This window comes from Hyla sarda, chromosome 8 (genome assembly GCF_029499605.1).
Source record: "Hyla sarda isolate aHylSar1 chromosome 8, aHylSar1.hap1, whole genome shotgun sequence".
Lineage (NCBI taxonomy): Eukaryota > Metazoa > Chordata > Amphibia > Anura > Hylidae > Hyla > Hyla sarda.
The window spans coordinates 32,885,428-32,902,549 of record NC_079196.1 but is presented as its reverse complement, the minus strand read 5'-3'; the positions used below and the strand labels follow the sequence as shown (position 1 = coordinate 32,902,549).

The window sequence follows — 17,122 nt, the reverse complement described above, 5'->3', positions numbered from 1 at the left end:
GCGTCCGGAAGTTCATTACTCCGAACACTGTGTGCAGGCTTCCGTGTTCGCGTCCGCCGGGTGTGACGTCACGCCCGGCCTCTCGTGACGTCACGCCCGCCCCCTCTACCAAACTCTATTGGAAGGGGGCGTGACAGCGGTCGCGCCCCCTTCCCATAGACATTCGTTGAGGGGGCGGGCGTGACGTCACGAGGGGCCGGGCGTGACGTCACACCCGGCGGACGTGAACACGGAAGCCTGCACACAGCGTTCGGAATAATGAACTTCTGGACGCTGTGAGCGGAGTTCCGAAAGGCAGGGCAGCGCATAACCCCTTTAAGCTCCGCCCATGCCCCAAGCCGGTGCCCGGAGCGAAGATACCGGAGAAGATTACAGGAGATCCTCGCCACGGACCGGGACAAGGGGAGTACTGTTAAAATCAGTGTTACCTGCACTACCTATCCTATCGGTACCGACAGCTTAGTGCATGTGACACTGGTGACAGATTTCCTTTAAAGGGGTACTCCTCTGCTCCAGCATTCATAATATTCAGTTCAGAACACTGAGTGATGGGGTCGTGACGCCACGCCCCTTCTGACATCATGCCTTCTCAATGCAAGTCTATGGGAGGGGGCATGGCGGCCGCCAAAGACTTGCATTGAGGGGGCGTGGGGTAATGTCAGGGGGGACATGGACGTGATGTTACAAGCCCCTCAGCCTGTACCCAGCCTTCAGAATTAAATGTTTTGAACACTGGAGCAGTGAAGTACCCCTTTAAATAACGTTTTAGAGGTGTAACACATACCTGTGATGAGCCGATTAACATTACATAGTGGAAAAATACACTTTTGAGCCCTGCATAAAAAAAGGATACATTCAAAACATAGAGCAAACTTAGTCACTACATTAAAGGGTTTGTTGCAGATACGCCAGGTTATACTGTATGTTAGAGTACCCTTTTTGGACTGAATATAGAGGTATCCCGCAAAATAGCAAAGTGTAACAAGGTGTAACTCAGTCTGCAGGCTGAGGCTCTAAGGAACTTAAAGGGGCATTCCAGGATATTTTTTTATTTGACTATGCTACAGGTGTACGTGTGTGACGGCGATGTCCCAATTCTTCTGTGATTATCGCCCCAACATACAGCATACAAAATTACTCATGTCTCGGGATTTCCCAAGTTGCAGTGCATCGAGACCAGACATCCCTGGTCAGGTGATCAGAGGGAGCCTATCCTGCTTCAATTTAGAAACAGCTGTAGGCCCCCTGGTTAGAAAACGCTGTGTTTCAATTGGTGTGTTGGCCGATGTGTGGGAGGAAGGAAAGTGACCTCATACTTGCATGCATGGAACTGTGGGATGTGTAGTTTAGAGAACAACATGCAACAGGAAATGCCTAGCTCTGCCAGGTAAGTACTACAATCCCCTTATGGCAGATAACCCCTTTAAGTCTTGAAGTTGGAGTCCTGAGGTGTTCAGCCTTGGAGGGGACATTTCACTTGTGTGTGTAACATTTTTTTTAGGACTATTTTGCTGAGTGGCTGTTAGTAAGCCACACGCATAGATAGGGAAGATTTATGTGTGTTATCACTTGGATATACTGCATGCAGTAATTTTTCCGCCACGATGTCCCGTCACTGTATAACACCCGTAATGAATTACGGGCATATATGGGTGCAAACGGGCAGTTACAAAACCCCATAGGCTGCAATGCAATTTAGTCACGGCCGTCAGGGGTTTTGTAACTGCCGGGTTTTGCTGCTGTAGTGACGGAACATGTGACGGAAGTTTGTAAACGGAAAAATTCATAGTGTGAAAGGAGCCTAAGGGTTTAACGTGTCTAGATCGCTAACAAAAATAGAAAAAAACTAAATGGACAGCTTTCAAACCAACTTAAGGTTCTTCCTTTGGCATGACAAAATATCTGAAGAAACACACATGTATATACAGTGGTCCCTCAAGTTACAATATGAATTGGTTCTGGGACGACCATTGTACGTTGAAACCATTGTATGTTGAGACCAGAACTCTATGGAAACCTGGTAATTGGTTCTGAAGCCCCAAAATGTCATCCAAAAATAGGAAAAAGTGAGAATTAAAGAAAAATAAGTATATAATTGATATAGATAAAGCAAATCCTCATACATAAAAGTAATAAAGATCTGCTGGGAGCTGTAAATCACTGTCAATTTCAGTGTTTTCCAAGCAGGGAGCCTCCAGCTGTTGCAAAACTACAACTCCCAGCATGCCCGGACAGCCAAAGGCTGTCCGGGCATGCTGGGAGTTGTAGTTTTGCAACAGCTGGGGGCACCCTGCTTGGGAAACACTGGTCTATGTAGAGGACAGATACAAATGTAACATGGAGTCGCCCTTACCTGGTGTCCAAAGGAGCAGCTAACCCTGGTACAGGTAAAGAGTACAGAACATGTTATACCTCCCTGTACTGTAGGGGGCGCTACCAGACACCAGTCAGTGCATACACTTCAGTAATACAGGTGTTTTACCAGTAAATCGCCCATTCTGATTGGTCAGTTCTTCCAGCCATTGACACGTCTCGCAGATCTGGACTGTCTGTAGCATTGTATGTTGAGTCTGGTTTCAACTTACAATGGTCCAGAAAAGACCATTGTATGTTGAAACTATTGTATGTTGAGGCCATTGTAAGTTGAGGGATCACTGTATTGTGAGACAGTGACAGGATTAGTGGTCGTCATCGCTATATTTCTCCAACCAATCATCATCTACCAGGTTTCATGAAGCGCATATCTCATCCAGGAAAAGCTGGGTGAGATATGGGAAATCCAGGATAGTGGGAAATCCCTAACAGAACATAGCTGCTGAGAAAGCTTTGGTAAAGTCATTTTTTGGGCCAGGATTTTCATAGAATGAAAGTTGGTAGTGGGGCCTTTAATTCCTTTTTTGGCCAGTCCAAGATTTTTGTGCAACCACAAATCAGCACAGGTGCAGAAGACAGCTGGTTACCCGACTTCGAAACAAAGTGAAACTTAGTCTTCAGGCTGAGACTGTGAGGAACCTGAGTCCCGGAGTTTGAGTCCTGAGGTTTTCATCCTCAAAGGGGACACTTGACTTGTGTAACACATTTGGATGACTATTTTGTTGGGTGGCTGGTAGTAAGCCACCTGTATAGATAGGGAAGATTTTTGTTATTACTTAGACAAGCAGGATTTACTTTATATTTTGTGCCTGAATGTAAAGACTTTACTTTTGTTATGACAAAAACAAGAGAAGGCCTGTTTAAACCTTACTTCTAGTGACTGGTTCACTCTCCTGTATGTAACCTTTCCTATTTATAAAATATATCTGGACCATTGTATTAATAAAAGCACTTTATGCCTTCTGTCTCAACCCCATTCCTCGTAGTCTGTAAGCTCTCGCGAGCAGGGACCTCATTCTAATAGTTGGCGTGTAATATTGTTACGTCGAATATTTGTCTTTATTTGTACCCCAAAATTGCCAAGTGCTGCAGAATCTGTTGGCGCTATATAATATAAACAAAAATTATTATTATTAATATTATTATTATTACTTCTGTATCACCGTCTCTGATCTCTGTTTGCCTTTATTTGCCTGGTTCTGCTGAGCTAATCTCCCACAATATACACAATCTAGCAAAAAAAACAAAAACATATATTGAGTTTAGAAAGTAGAGTTGACAGATAAGAAACAGGAGAGTGAGAGTTTATTATCTCTAAACTGCTGTAAAGTCCCAGAGATCTGATTCCCCTTTATCTCTGGACCAGGATCCTCAGATGTTGTTTTGTGCCATAAAACCCTTGGGGGGATTCAGTCCTGTTTTCAAAGATTGTCATGAATTTGTATTCTTCGAATTGCCTTTTACTACCACAACTTTCTCATGTTCTTCATTATGTCCTGGACTACCAAAAGAGAAAGCATCCGCACTCACCGCATAGTAACGGACTACAGGCTCCTCACTGGGCGATACCGGTGGTCCGGCTTCCAGGACGTCCGTGGGCGCTCAGAGGCGACTGCCGGCGATTTCGCGTATGCACACTTCTTCCGGCCTCACTTTCGTCATCGCGCAGTGCGCCTATTATAGTGCAAGGGTAAGTGATCCGATCATGTGGTGATTCCCGGGTGATATGAAACAAATGAAAAAGAACTCAAGATAAATAAGGGAATAAATAAGCAAAATATACTAAACATGCATACTGTAAGAACAAAGGTAATCTATAAAAAGGGGGACATATCAATTTTATCATTAATGGGGTACTCCGCTACTCAGCATTTGGAACAAACTGTTCCGAATGCTTAGAGCTGGTGCCGGGAGCTTGTGACGTCATAGCTTCATCCCTAGTGATGTCACAAGCTCGCCCCCTCAATGAAAGTCTATGGGAGGGGGCGTGACGGCTGTCACGCCCCCTCTCATGTACTTGCATTGAGGGGGCAGGGCGTGACATCATGATGGGCAGGACTAGGATGTCATGAGTTCCCTGCGAAACAGGTATTGGAATTGAAAGGACGTTGAGAAAAGTTTCCGCATTTCTTATCATCCGTTGGAGCCAAATTAGTCAACCATTGTTGACTTCTTTTCCTAGTCCGTAGGTTTTTCTTCTGGTTCAATAATTCACCAAGCGATTGATTTCTTCTATGAGAAATAATAGGTTTATCTGAAACCATATCGCTAAGGTCGGCATCATGTTGTAACACGTGCCAATGTTTGTCAGTTGGAGGATTGGATTCAACGGAACCCAGCTCAACGGCCGTTGAGCCGGGTTTCATTGAAGCCAATCCTTCTAATGCTATATACCTAACAGAGGGCAGCAGACGACCCACTATTACACGCGAACATCATTGTTGTGTATGAGGTTACGCAACCCCCCAGGGTGAGCAATTAATTTATATATCTTTCTCACCGCAGGATTCCAAAATGTTACTACTCTATGGAGCGCTTGTCCTTTTACTTGTAATGTTTGTCAATGGCTGCCCTCAAGACAGAGTTCATGGGGCTGATTTTGAAAGCAAAGGTGCAACCACCAGGTTCTTTGTTACGCTTATGTGGTGTCTGGGGTGTTGCAATAGTGATGCAGGGTCTGGTGGTATTAACCCTTAATTGTCGTGACGCCAGGGTGCGGTTTGCTTGGTAGTAAAGGTCCTGCCGCCAACCAGCCCACAAACGGCAGGGATAATAAATGGAATGTCCACACAGGGATAATAAACGGAATGTTATCAGTTATCAGAGATAACTGATAACTTTTACTTGAACTTTTGTGCAACAGTCTTTACAAGCACACAGTGTCTCTCGAGGTAACCGGGATGCAGGTTCCTCACAGGTTTTGCTGGGACTGGTATAATGAGCTGTTGAGCAGGCCACAGTGCTACTAATAATAGGATTGGTGCTGTATAGTAGTCACACAGGATTTAGAGATTGAGCTGGATAACTCACGGTTTTAGTGGCTGCTGGTTCTGTAAGCTTTGGCCTAGTTGAGATGAATTTAGATGTGCTGATTGTGCTTGGCTGAAATCCAGGAGATTAGAGCAGGGACAAGAGAGAGAATTTAGTGACTACAGCCCCTTATATAAAAGGGGACTGGACTAAGCTCATTGGCCAGCATACCTGTAAGTCCTGAACCCAGTGAACTCTGGGTACATCACATGACCCAGGAAGGTCCTTAATCATATGTACATTCACAATTGTGGATTACATGACCTGGGAAAGTCCTATACATTTATTATACCTATACATTAAATAATATACAGGTGAATACAATTACATGAGGCGATCAAGGGGCAAGCCCTACAGGAGAGCCCTGTGACATGGAGGGACTCTAGCTGAGGGGACTTTAGACAGGGACAGGACAAGGTCCTGTACCGGGACACCACACTTAGACGTCCATCTCTCGGCCAACAAATCCTCTCTGGGAACCTGCTCTGCTTTCTGCAGTGCTTGATGCACCACCGATTGAGGGTAGCCTCTTCTAGTTAGACGTCTAGTCAAATCCTCAGCTTGTTGGACATACTCAAGGTGGTTACTATTATTTCTTTTCAGCCTCAGGTATTGGCTGTAGGGGATCCCCTTGTTGACAGATGCAGGATGCGAGCTATCATAATGTAAAATGGAGTTTTTTTTAAATAGTTTTCCTATACCCTTTAGTGATCAAAAATTCTTCTTCAGCTATAATCATGAGATTGTAGCTGAATCATTCCCTGGACTACAATTGCCCCTAAAATATAAGAAGCTGCAAGACCTGCTCCAATAAGAGCACGGAGAGGAGTCGTTTCCCAAAGAGTCTATTCACATGGCAGAATTTCTGTTTGCGGAATTCCGCCTCAAATTAAAGCCCATAGACTTCCATGGGATTCCGCACTCCCATTCACAATTGTGAATATCCACTTGCGGAATTTTTGCGGAATTCCGCAAATGGAAATTTAGAAGAGTGAATGGGAGTGCAGAATCCCATAGAAGTCTATGGGCTTTAATTTGAGGCAGAATTCCGCAAACGGAAATGCTGCTGTGTGATTAGACCCTAAGGCTATGTTCACACTACAGAATCTCCTGACTGAAAAATTCCATCTAGAGATTACGAGTGCGGCCGGGACCGAGTGAATCAGTCGGCACTAGGACTGCGCAGACGTTCTCGTCCCCAATAGACGGCAATGTCTTCCGCGAGTAAATCCGCCTGAAAAATGAGCACTACCATTCTTTAGGCAGAAATTTGAAAGAGAATTTTCCACTCACAAATTCAGCTTCAAAAATTACGAAGTGTGAATTGGTGGACGGAAAACACATTGACTGGCATAATACATATTAGTGAGCAAAATTTCTGCCTGCAATTTCAAAGCGGAATTACAGGCAGAAATTCTGTAGTGTGAACCAAGCCTAACACACAACGAGACTATAAGATTAGGTTCACACTACGGAATTTCCGTCTGCAATTCCGCTTTGAAATTGTAGGCAGAAATTCTGCTTACTAAAATGTAAAGTATAGTGAATGGGTTTCCGTTCACAAATTCACACTTCGGAATTTGTGAACGGAAAATCTGCTTGAAAATTTCGGCCTGAAGAATGGCATTGCTCATTCTTCAGGCGGAAATACTCACAGAACACATAGCAGTCTATTGGAGACTGGAGTGTCCGCGCGGTCCTAGCGCCGACTGATTCAGTCGGCGCTGGCCGCACTCGGAATCTCCGTGCGGAAATTTTCTGGCCAGAGATTCCGCAGTGTGAACCTAGCCTTAGATTCCTAGGACTTTCTAATCTAATGTGGTCTACCGAAAACACATCTACCTGTGGCCAAACATTTCTGTAGCCCAAAACATAATAAACATCATATAAAAGTTTGGTTATTAAAAAACAATTTGAAATCACAAGACACCTGAAAGGTATGGGAATGACAATCCACGACACATTAAAAACAGGACTGGATCTCCCCCAGGGTTTTATGGCATAATACAACATCTAAGGAATCCGGTCCAAAGATAAGGGGGTATGAGATGTCTGGGACTTCAGAATAGAGACAATAAAACTTTCACTTTACTATCTGCTTACCTGCAAAAAAAACTTTCCAAACTCACTGGGGGGTACTTACGAATAATGGCTGTGGTATGTGTTTTTTTACTTCTTTTTTTCCTGGGTGGCATTTTGACTAATTTCAGAAATGACTGTCATGTGTGTGAATTTACCGATAGTTCCAGGAGGCTCTTTCAGAGGTGATCCCTTGTGTGTTACTGCAGGGCAGTTTAGTAGCTTCATTGTGAATGTCCGTTATTTTACATTTCATTTTACATCTTTTCATTAGCTCACAGGGTTATAAATCCGATGAGGGGAAGGGGGCGTATCCCTTCCATGTGGTGGTGGGATGTGAATGGTGCACCTGCTCATGCAGCCTTGTCCATGACTCATCTCTTGTCCATGAATCATGGACAAGCCTGAGGCTGCTGAATGGTTGGTTAGTGTCCGAGTAGGTATTAGGACCCCTAGTGGTGGGATTCTGATGAGCCGTTTTCTTGATAAACTGCTAGAAAATTGTAACCATATTACATAAGGTGTCTAATTTACATCCGTAAAACGTAGTAATTTTTATTTTAAAATAATAATTTGGATAAACATGTAAACAAGTAGTTTGTAAACTTAAAGGGTACCTTTCATCAAAAAAACTTTTGATATATTATAGATTAATGTATGCAGAATAACTTTACAATTGCATGTTATTAAAAAATATGCTTCTTTCTATTTAATTTTCCACTTTGAAGAAATGACCACTAGGGGTCTCCCTACCAGCCCTGGCAGCAAGCATTCCAGACTCATGCTGGAGTCCTAAACACTACGAGCTGCCAGTCTGCTTTGTTCACAAAGGAGAACACTCAGAGCTGCCAGCCTGCTTTGTTCACAGCCTGTTTGGCTGTGAACAAAGCAGGCTGGCAGCTCTGAGTGTTTAGGACTCCAGCATGAGTCAGAAATGCTTGCTGACAGGACTGATCGGGAAAAATACAATAGAAAGAAGCATATTTTTCATTAACATGCTATTGGAAAGTTATTCAACATTCATTAATCGAAAATATATCAAAAGATTATTTGATGAGAGGTACCCTTTAATTGTACCAAATATCCAGACTTGTAAACATGTCCATTCTAACCATGTTGAAAAAAAAAAAAAATTAGTTATCTTTTTTTTTTTAGGAAATAATTTTTTTTTATAAATATATAAATATATATATAATCAAATAACAAGGTGATCTGCTTATATTAATGAGTAATCTGTACTGATTTTTGTAATGTGTGCTTCTTATGCCTCTTTTTTATGGTGGTGAGTTGTGCCCTTTTAAAGGGGTTACGCCAAATTTTGCGACTTTTCATAAATTTTTTCATAAATTCCTGACCACTGCAAATACCCGACTCAAAACACGCGTACAACAGCCGTACATGAAAGGTCGCAAAAAGTTGCAAAAAAAAACACACTGCACCAAAGTATTGAGACAGCTTTACCCAAGAAAACAAGGGTAAAATGCTTCATAAAGACCCCCAGTATGTTTTCATTTATTTATTTATTTAGTTTTTTGGTTTTTTTCCCCCTACTCTGCTAGGTTGTATGTGTTGGCTGTCTGGGCATGCTGGGAGTTGAAGTTTTGCAACATCTGGAGGGCCACAGTTGGAGACCACTGGTTTAACTCGTGAAAGGATGTCCACTCTATCAGTGAAGTCATTGGCTGCACATGGTAGAAACAGAATCGAGAACTCACTCACTGCTGCACATAATAAGAACGAGCAGATGGAACTGTGATCGTTCTCGCCATGGATGAAATATAGGAAAATATATGACATACAGAAAGGCTGTTCAATCTCGTCGTCATTGGGGAGTTTATTCAGCAGATTAGCTAAATACTCCATCAGGAAGATGTTCCCGCACCGGATAGCTGCTTTCCAAGCACAGCACATTGGGGAGTCTAGAGGAATTAGCAGGGCCCTGTCATTGTGCTGTCTGGCAGGAAAGGGATGTTCTTGGCAATACCGAGAACTGAGACTATGGACACTAATCTCCCTGCTTATGACTAAATGCTTCGCTCCCCTGAGTCCAGCTAAATTCATATATTAAGCCAGAACAAGGGTAAATAAAGGACAACGTTCATTAAAAATAACACCTTCCATAAAAATCTGCGTTAATATTTAATTTTTATAACGCCTGTTAGTTAGCCTGTTACAGGTTTCCAATTGATTTCTATAGGTCAGTGTTCTCAAACTGTGGCTGTCCAGATGTTGCAAAATGTCAACTCCCAGCATGCCCGGACAGCCGTTGGCTGTCCGGGCATGCTGGGAGTTGACGTTTTGCTACATCTGGAAGGCTACTGTTTGAGAACACCGCTTTAGGTATACAGAGGCCCACTTGGGCCACTACAACATCCCCATCTTGATCTTCCATCGCATGCTAATGTTCCCCTCAAATTTATATTACAAGCTGCTGCCTAACTAATCCACCTCTCCCCTCGCTCCTCTTCTGCCTCTCCTCTCTGACAATCCCTTCACTGTCTACCCATTGCCCAATTAATTCAGTTTCAACTGTACACCATGATATAGAAGGCCAACCACAACCTGTCCCTTCATACATCTCGGACCTGATCTCTCCATAACACCCCTCATGTAATCTCCGATCTTCTTGAAGACCTCTGTCTGTGTTCTCTAGTTGTCTAGAACTCCCTACCCAGACACATCCGGCTCTCACCCATCATCAAGACCTTCAAGAGCAACCTGAAGACATCTCAAGACAGCCTGGGACCTACATTAAAGAGGTACTCCGGCGGAAAACTTTTTTTTTTTTTTTAATCAATTGGTGCCAGAAAGTTAAACAGATTTGTAAATTTCTTCTATTAAAAAATCTTAATCCTTCCAGTACTTATTAGCTGCTGAATACTACAGAGGAAATTCTTTTCTTTTTGGAACACAGTGCTCTCTGCTGACATCACGAGCACAGTGCTCTATGCTGACATCTCTGGCCACTTTAGGAACTGTCCAGAGCAGCATATGTTTGCTATGGGGATTTTTTCCTACTCTGGACAGTTCTTAAAATGGACAGAGATGTCAGTAGAGAGCATTGTGCTCGTGATGTCAGCAGAGAGCACTGTGCTCGTGATGTCAGCAGAGAGCACTGTGTTCCTCTGTAGTATTCAGTAGCTAATAAGTACTGGAAGGATTACATTTTTTTAATAGAAGTAATTTACAAATCTGTTTAACTTTCTGGCACCAGTTGATTTAAAAAATAAAAATAAAAAAAAGTTTTCCACCAGGTACCCCTTTAACCCTGCTGCCACTGCACTGCACTATGATCGGCTATTTTCCTAACTTCTCATAGACGACCAGCTGTTTCCCTCCTTTGTGGATTGTGAGCCCTCGTGGGAAGGACCCTTCTCCCTCTATATCAGTCTGTCTTTACTCTGTATCACATTCACTGTATTGGGGTTTTATTTGTACTCTTTTCATATGTACAGCGCTCTGGAACCAAGGGCGCTATAGAAATAAATACTGTAATATTAATAATCTCAAACATCTTCCAGGTGTATTGATGTCACTAGTTATATCCCTGATGTCACTCTTATATGTGTGATGATGTCACTAGTTGTATTCCTGATGTCACTCTTATATGTGTGATGATGTCCCTAGTTGTATCCCTGATGTCACTCTTCCAGGCGTGATGATGTCACTAGTTGTATCCCCAATGTCACTCTTATATGTGTGATGATGTCACTGGTTGTATCCCTGATGTCACTCATATGTTTGATGATGTCACTAGTTATATCTCTGATGTCACTCTTCCAGGTTTGATTATGTTACTAGATATATCCCCAATGTCACTCTTCCAAATGTGATGATGTTGATGTCACTAGTTGAATCCATGATGTCACTTTTCCAAGAATGATGATGTCGCTAGTTGTATCTTTGATGTCACTTTTCTAGGAATGATGATGTCACAAGTTGTATCTTTGATGTCACTCTTCCAGGTGTAATGATGTCACTAGTTGTATCCTTGATGTAACTTTTCCAGGAATGATGATGTCACAAGTTGTATCTTTGATGTCATTCTTCCAGGTGTAATGATGTCACTAGTCATATCCCTGATGTCATTCTTCCAGGGGGAATGATGTCACTAGTTATATCTCTGATGTCACTCTTCCAGGGGGAATGATGTCACTAGTTATATCTCTGAAGTCACTCTTCCAGGGGGAATGATGTCACTAGTTATATCTCTGATGTCACTCTTCCAGGGGGAATGATGTCACTAGTTATATCTCTGATGTCACTCTTCCAGGGGGAATGATGTCACTAGTTATATCTCTGATGTCACTCTTCCAGGGGGAATGATGTCACTAGTTATATCTCTGATGTCACTCTTCCAGGGGGAATGATGTCACTAGTTATATCTCTGAAGTCACTCTTCCAGGGGGAATGATGTCACTAGTTATATCTCTGATGTCACTCTTCCAGGTGTGAGAATGTCATTAGTTGTATCCCTGATGTCATTCTTTCAGGTGTAAAGTTATCACTAGTTGTTTTTTTAATCAGAGGCGTAGCTTTAGGGGCTGCAGAGGTAGCAGTAACACTGAGGCCCTGATGCCTAAGGGGGCCTTAAAGGGATACTCCGGTGGAAAACTTATATTTTTTTTTTTAATCAACTGGTACCAGAAAGTAAACAGATTTGTAAATGACTTCTATTAAAAAATCTTAATCCTTCTAGTACTTATTAGCTGCTGAATACTACAGAGGAAATTCTTTTCTTTTTGGAACACAGTGCTCTCTGCTGACATCATGAGCACAGTGCTCTCTGCTGACATCTCTGTCCATTTTAGAAACTTTCCAGAGCATATGTTTGCTAGGGGGATTTTCTCCTACCCTGGACAGTTCTTAAAATGGGCAAATATGTCAGCAGAGAGCACTGTGCTCGTGATTCAGCAGAGAGCTCTGTGTTCCAAAAAGACAAGAATTTCCTCTGTAGTATTCAACAGCTACTAAGTACTGTAAGGATTAAGATTTTTTAATAGAAGTAATTTACAAATCTGTTTAACTTTCTGGCACCAGTTGATTAAAAAAATAAAAGTACCGGAGTACCCCTTTAAGTCTGGGGCCTTTAGTCCGGAGCTTCCCAGCACAGCCAGGGCAGCTAGTGTGGCTAGGACCGCACAGACATGGCCCTCCCCATAGACGGCAATGTCTGCGGAGCCGATTCCACCAGAACATTGAGCAGGTTTAATGTTGTGGCAGAATTTTTTGATTGGAATTTTCTGTCTGAAATTCCAACCAAAAAATAATTTAGTTATCAGTAAGTTCACGGAAAAAAAAAACATTTATCTGCATATTAAGCTTCATGCAGCAGAATCTCTGGCGGAAATTGCGTAGTATGAACCCGGCCTAAGACTTCACTTACAATCCATGAGATTCCCGGTTGTCCCTTCGGTCACAGCAGATGTTTTGTGTATATTTACGGGGTACGTGCGCTTCTATCTTATCACTAGAGGCGTTTGTGTGCAATTATTGCGCTTTAACATCTTCTAATTAAAAAAAAATAAATTGAGCGCCGTTAATTACTTTGCTGTAATTGGAGAAATTGATATTAATGGTGCCGAAACGCAGCGATGAATTATTGAAAGATTAAAAAAACTGCAGATCTGATATAAATGAGAACCACCTGCAGCTTCATTTATTTCGCAGCAAGAAAATGAGCCACACTGGGATTTGGTAAAATTTGAGATTCATGTGATGGAATATATGTGGAGCAGGGCTTGTCGTGTTACGGCTCCACAGCTTTTATAGGTTTATTAGACTTGTGTATAGGTCAATATATAGGTCAGTGGTCTCCAAACTGTGGACCTCCAGCTGTTGCAAAACTAGATCTCCCATGCATTCTGGAAGTTGTAGTTTTGCAATATCCACATATCCACAGTTTGGAGACCACTGACACAGGTGACTAAGGAAATGTTATCCAAAACGCGTCAATCAAGTTTTTAGGACTGTTTCCCTTTTATGAAGCCTTTTGTATGCTCTAAATAAAATATCGGATACTTTTTGGGAATTTATCCTCGAGACATGGATATTCTTTCTTTGAATATAAAGAATATGACCAGTTTCACACATACATGCGACGAATTTCCGACAACAACAAAAAATATCTGCAACAAATTGTGTGGAGTTTATTGTTATTGTTATGCTGTGGATAGAGTTGCGAATATCTATTTAGGGCTCGTTCACACGGACGGATCCGCAGTGTATTTCACCCTATAGTGTTGCCTCCATCTGTGCCTGCTCATAGCGGCAATCTGCCGCTATGAGCAGACACGCTGCGATGTGCAAGTCGCCGTGCGCATGGTCAGTATACTGGCACACATCGTGGTTGCTCAGGGAGCGGGGGGAGTGGCCACGATGTGTGCGAGTATACTGCGCATGCGGGCGGCTATTCACACATTACAGTGTGTCTGCTCATAGCTGGGGATTGCCGCTATGAGCAGGCACAGATGGAGGCAACACTATAGGGTCCATTGTCGGCGGATCGGCAGCATAAAATACACTGCGGATCCGTCCGTGTGAACAAGCCCTTAAAGGGAATTGCCCGGTAGACGATCCTGTCAGCAGCGATGGTGAAGATATTAACTTTGAAAGGTGTCCCCGCCAAACCAAAAGCCATCCTCTTCTATTTTCCTCCTCTCTTGGCTATAATTATGTGGTATGATGCATAGTATAGGGCAGTTATTCCCAACTAGAGTGCCTCCAGCTGACTAAAGTCAGTTTAGGTTTAGAATTTTTTCTAAAACCAACAAATTATGTAATAAAAACAGAACACGCAAAAAGAAGTGCTTACTTATTTAGGAGGTGGCAAAGAGGGGCAAGGTGTGGTGGACCTCAGGTGGACTCAAACCTAATTCAAAGGACAGTGTTTCTCAACCTGTTTGTCTCCAGCTGTTGCAAAACTAAAACTTCCAGCAAGCACCAGCAGCCGTAGGCTGTCCAGGCATGCTGTCCGGGCATGCTGGGAGTATTAGATTTGCAACAGCTGGAGGCACCCTGGTTGAGAAATGCTTTGACTAGGCTTAGTATTCGAAGACTTTAGAAGGCTGTTCGGGCATGCTGGGAGTTGTAGTTTTACAACAGCTGGAGGCACCCTGGTTGGCAAACACTTTGACTAGGCTTAGTTATCGAAGACTTTAGAAGGCTGTTTGGGCATGCTGGGGGTTGCAGTCTTGCAACAGCCGGAGGCACACTAATTGAGAAACACTTTGACCAGGCTTAGTTATTGAAGACTTTAGAAGGCTGTTTGGGCAGGCTGGGGGTTGTAGTTTTTCAACAGCTGGAAGCACTCTGGTTGAGAAACACTGTGGTAGAGACTCAATATTTCAGCCATAATAAAGGTGACTGTCACGATCACACCCTATCGGTCCAGCCAAGACGCTAGAGAGAGTGTGATGGTGCAAGGGTTAAAGCCACCAGACCTCTGGGTATCCACTACTAGTCCCAGCAAGTCACCCAAATTAACCCTTTGATAAACATGTTTCACCAGAGCTTCCTTCAGAAAGGTGAGCTCCTATATTTAGAGATCAAAGACCAGAGCTGATTAATTAAACATTTAATCTGAAAAAAGGTATCACAGTGCTGACTATATAAAATAAACAAATGACAGAGAGGTACAAAAATATATAAAAGAGTTCAGCAAGACAAGTCCAGGAAACAAAGATAACGTCCTCACAACATAATGGTACAGCAGTCCTTGTGAGTGAGAGTTCAGCTGTATCTTTGGATGTCTTGTAAGCTTTTTTACCACAGACTTTAGCCAAAGGTTTGTCCAGGAGGGAAAAGTGGTTTTTTTTAGGAGGGAAAAGGGAATTCATCTGGGGGAGGGGGGGGGGGGGGGGGGGGGGGTTGGGTTGGGTTGGAACTGCCATCCCTCTTTCCTGGTCCCTTATCTTAGTTTGATGATGGCCAGAGTGCCTGACTTACAAGGAGGTGTCACAGATAGACAGACCCCCCCAATAAAACTGGAATACACAAAAACAAATACACAGTCTGAATGAAACCTCACCCATGCCTTAGACTATACAGTGATCCCTCAACTTACAATGGCCTCAACATACAATAGTTTCAACATATAATGGTCTTTTCTGGACCATTGTAACTTGAAACCAGACTCAACATACAATGTACAGACAGTCCAGATCTGTGAAACATGTCAGTGGCTGGAAGATCTGACCAATCAGAATGGGCATTCACTGGTAAAACACCTGTATTACTGAAGTGTCTGGTAGCGCCCCCTACAGTACAAGGAGGTATTACATGTTCTGTACACTTTACCTGTACCAGGGTTAGCTTCTCCTTTGGACACCAGGTGAGGGTGACTCCATGTTACTTTTTAGGACATTGCGTGTACTACACAGGACCCTGAAGAAGCTCCTGTCCTCTACATAGACCAGTGTTTCCCAAGCAGGGTGCCTCCAACTGTTGCAAAACTACAACTCCCAGCATGCTCGGACAGCCTTTGGCTGTCCGGGCATGCTGGGAGTTGTAGTTTTGCAACAGCTGGAGGCTTCCTGCTTGGGAAACACTGACATAGAGTGATTTACAGCTCCCAGCAGATCTTTCTTACTTTTATATGTAAGGATTTGCTTTATCTATATTAGTTATCTACTTATTTTTCTTTAATCCTCACTTTTTCCTATTTTTGGATGACATTTTTGGGCCTTTAGAACCAATTACCAGGTTTCCATAGAGTTACGGTCTCAACATACAATGGTTTCAACATACAATGGTCGTCCTAGAACCAATTAATATTGTAACTTGAGGGACCACAGTATATTATACACAAATACAATTATAATACACATGTAGGATTCCATAATCAGGCCTGGGGCCTGACACAGACATCAAAGGTGCCTTCTTTTACGGTGGTTGTTACATGGGTATTCATCCTAAACTGATCACACACTTCATGTGACTATGCAAATGTACTTTTTGCTTTACTCTTTAGATAACAGGAATGTAGAATCTCTATGTCAGACATAGAAATACTCAGCCTGACCAGCGCTGGAGCCCCTCTTGTCCTGACAGCTGGGAATGCTTTCCATTCACAATCCACCATGACAGATTGTAACAAAGGACAGAGCCTTGGCTTCCTGCAGTCAGCGTGTGCGGAGACTGACGCAGCACTGATCAGCTTCCCTGATCCTGATGGTTAACACCGGGACAAAGACCATGGCTGGGCTGACAGCAGCGTTCTCCTGAGATCCGGCTGCGTCTGACATGGAAATCTGATGGCACTGCCTGCTGGACAGAAGGACAGATTGGAAAAGGAAGAAAATTTGCTGAGACGTTGCATCTCATACATTAATAATGAACAGTAACGTAATATAAACGAGATGAGTAATAAAAAAAAAAATTTATGAGAAAAATATACCGTATTTTTCGCCCCTATAAGACGCAACGGCATATAAGACGCAACCAATTTTAAAGGTGCAAGATCTAGAAAAAAAAGATTCTGAACCAAATACAATGTAAAGTATAGGACAGTGATCTTCAACCTGCGGACCAGCCGTTGGCTGTCCGGGCATGCCAGGAGTTGTAGTTTTGCAACATCTGGAGGTCCGCAGGTTGAAGAACACTGGTATAGGAGGTAATACTCACCTGTCCCCGCCGCTCC

At 43.0% G+C, this 17,122-nt stretch overlaps 1 long non-coding RNA gene across 2 annotated transcripts in view; it reads left to right on the top strand.

The window, feature by feature from the left end:
• Positions 1 to 16,914, top strand: part of LOC130284259 (uncharacterized) — a 91,125-nt gene extending 74,211 nt beyond the window's left edge. The window contains exon 4 of one of the 2 annotated variants that reach the window (XR_008846960.1): positions 16,454 to 16,914. This is a non-coding gene — a long non-coding RNA (uncharacterized LOC130284259). Of the gene's footprint in view, positions 1 to 9,041; positions 9,589 to 16,453 lie in introns of those variants that run through there. The other variant, XR_008846959.1, reaches the window with a different exon arrangement.
• The last annotated feature ends 208 nt before the right edge of the window (positions 16,915 to 17,122 follow it).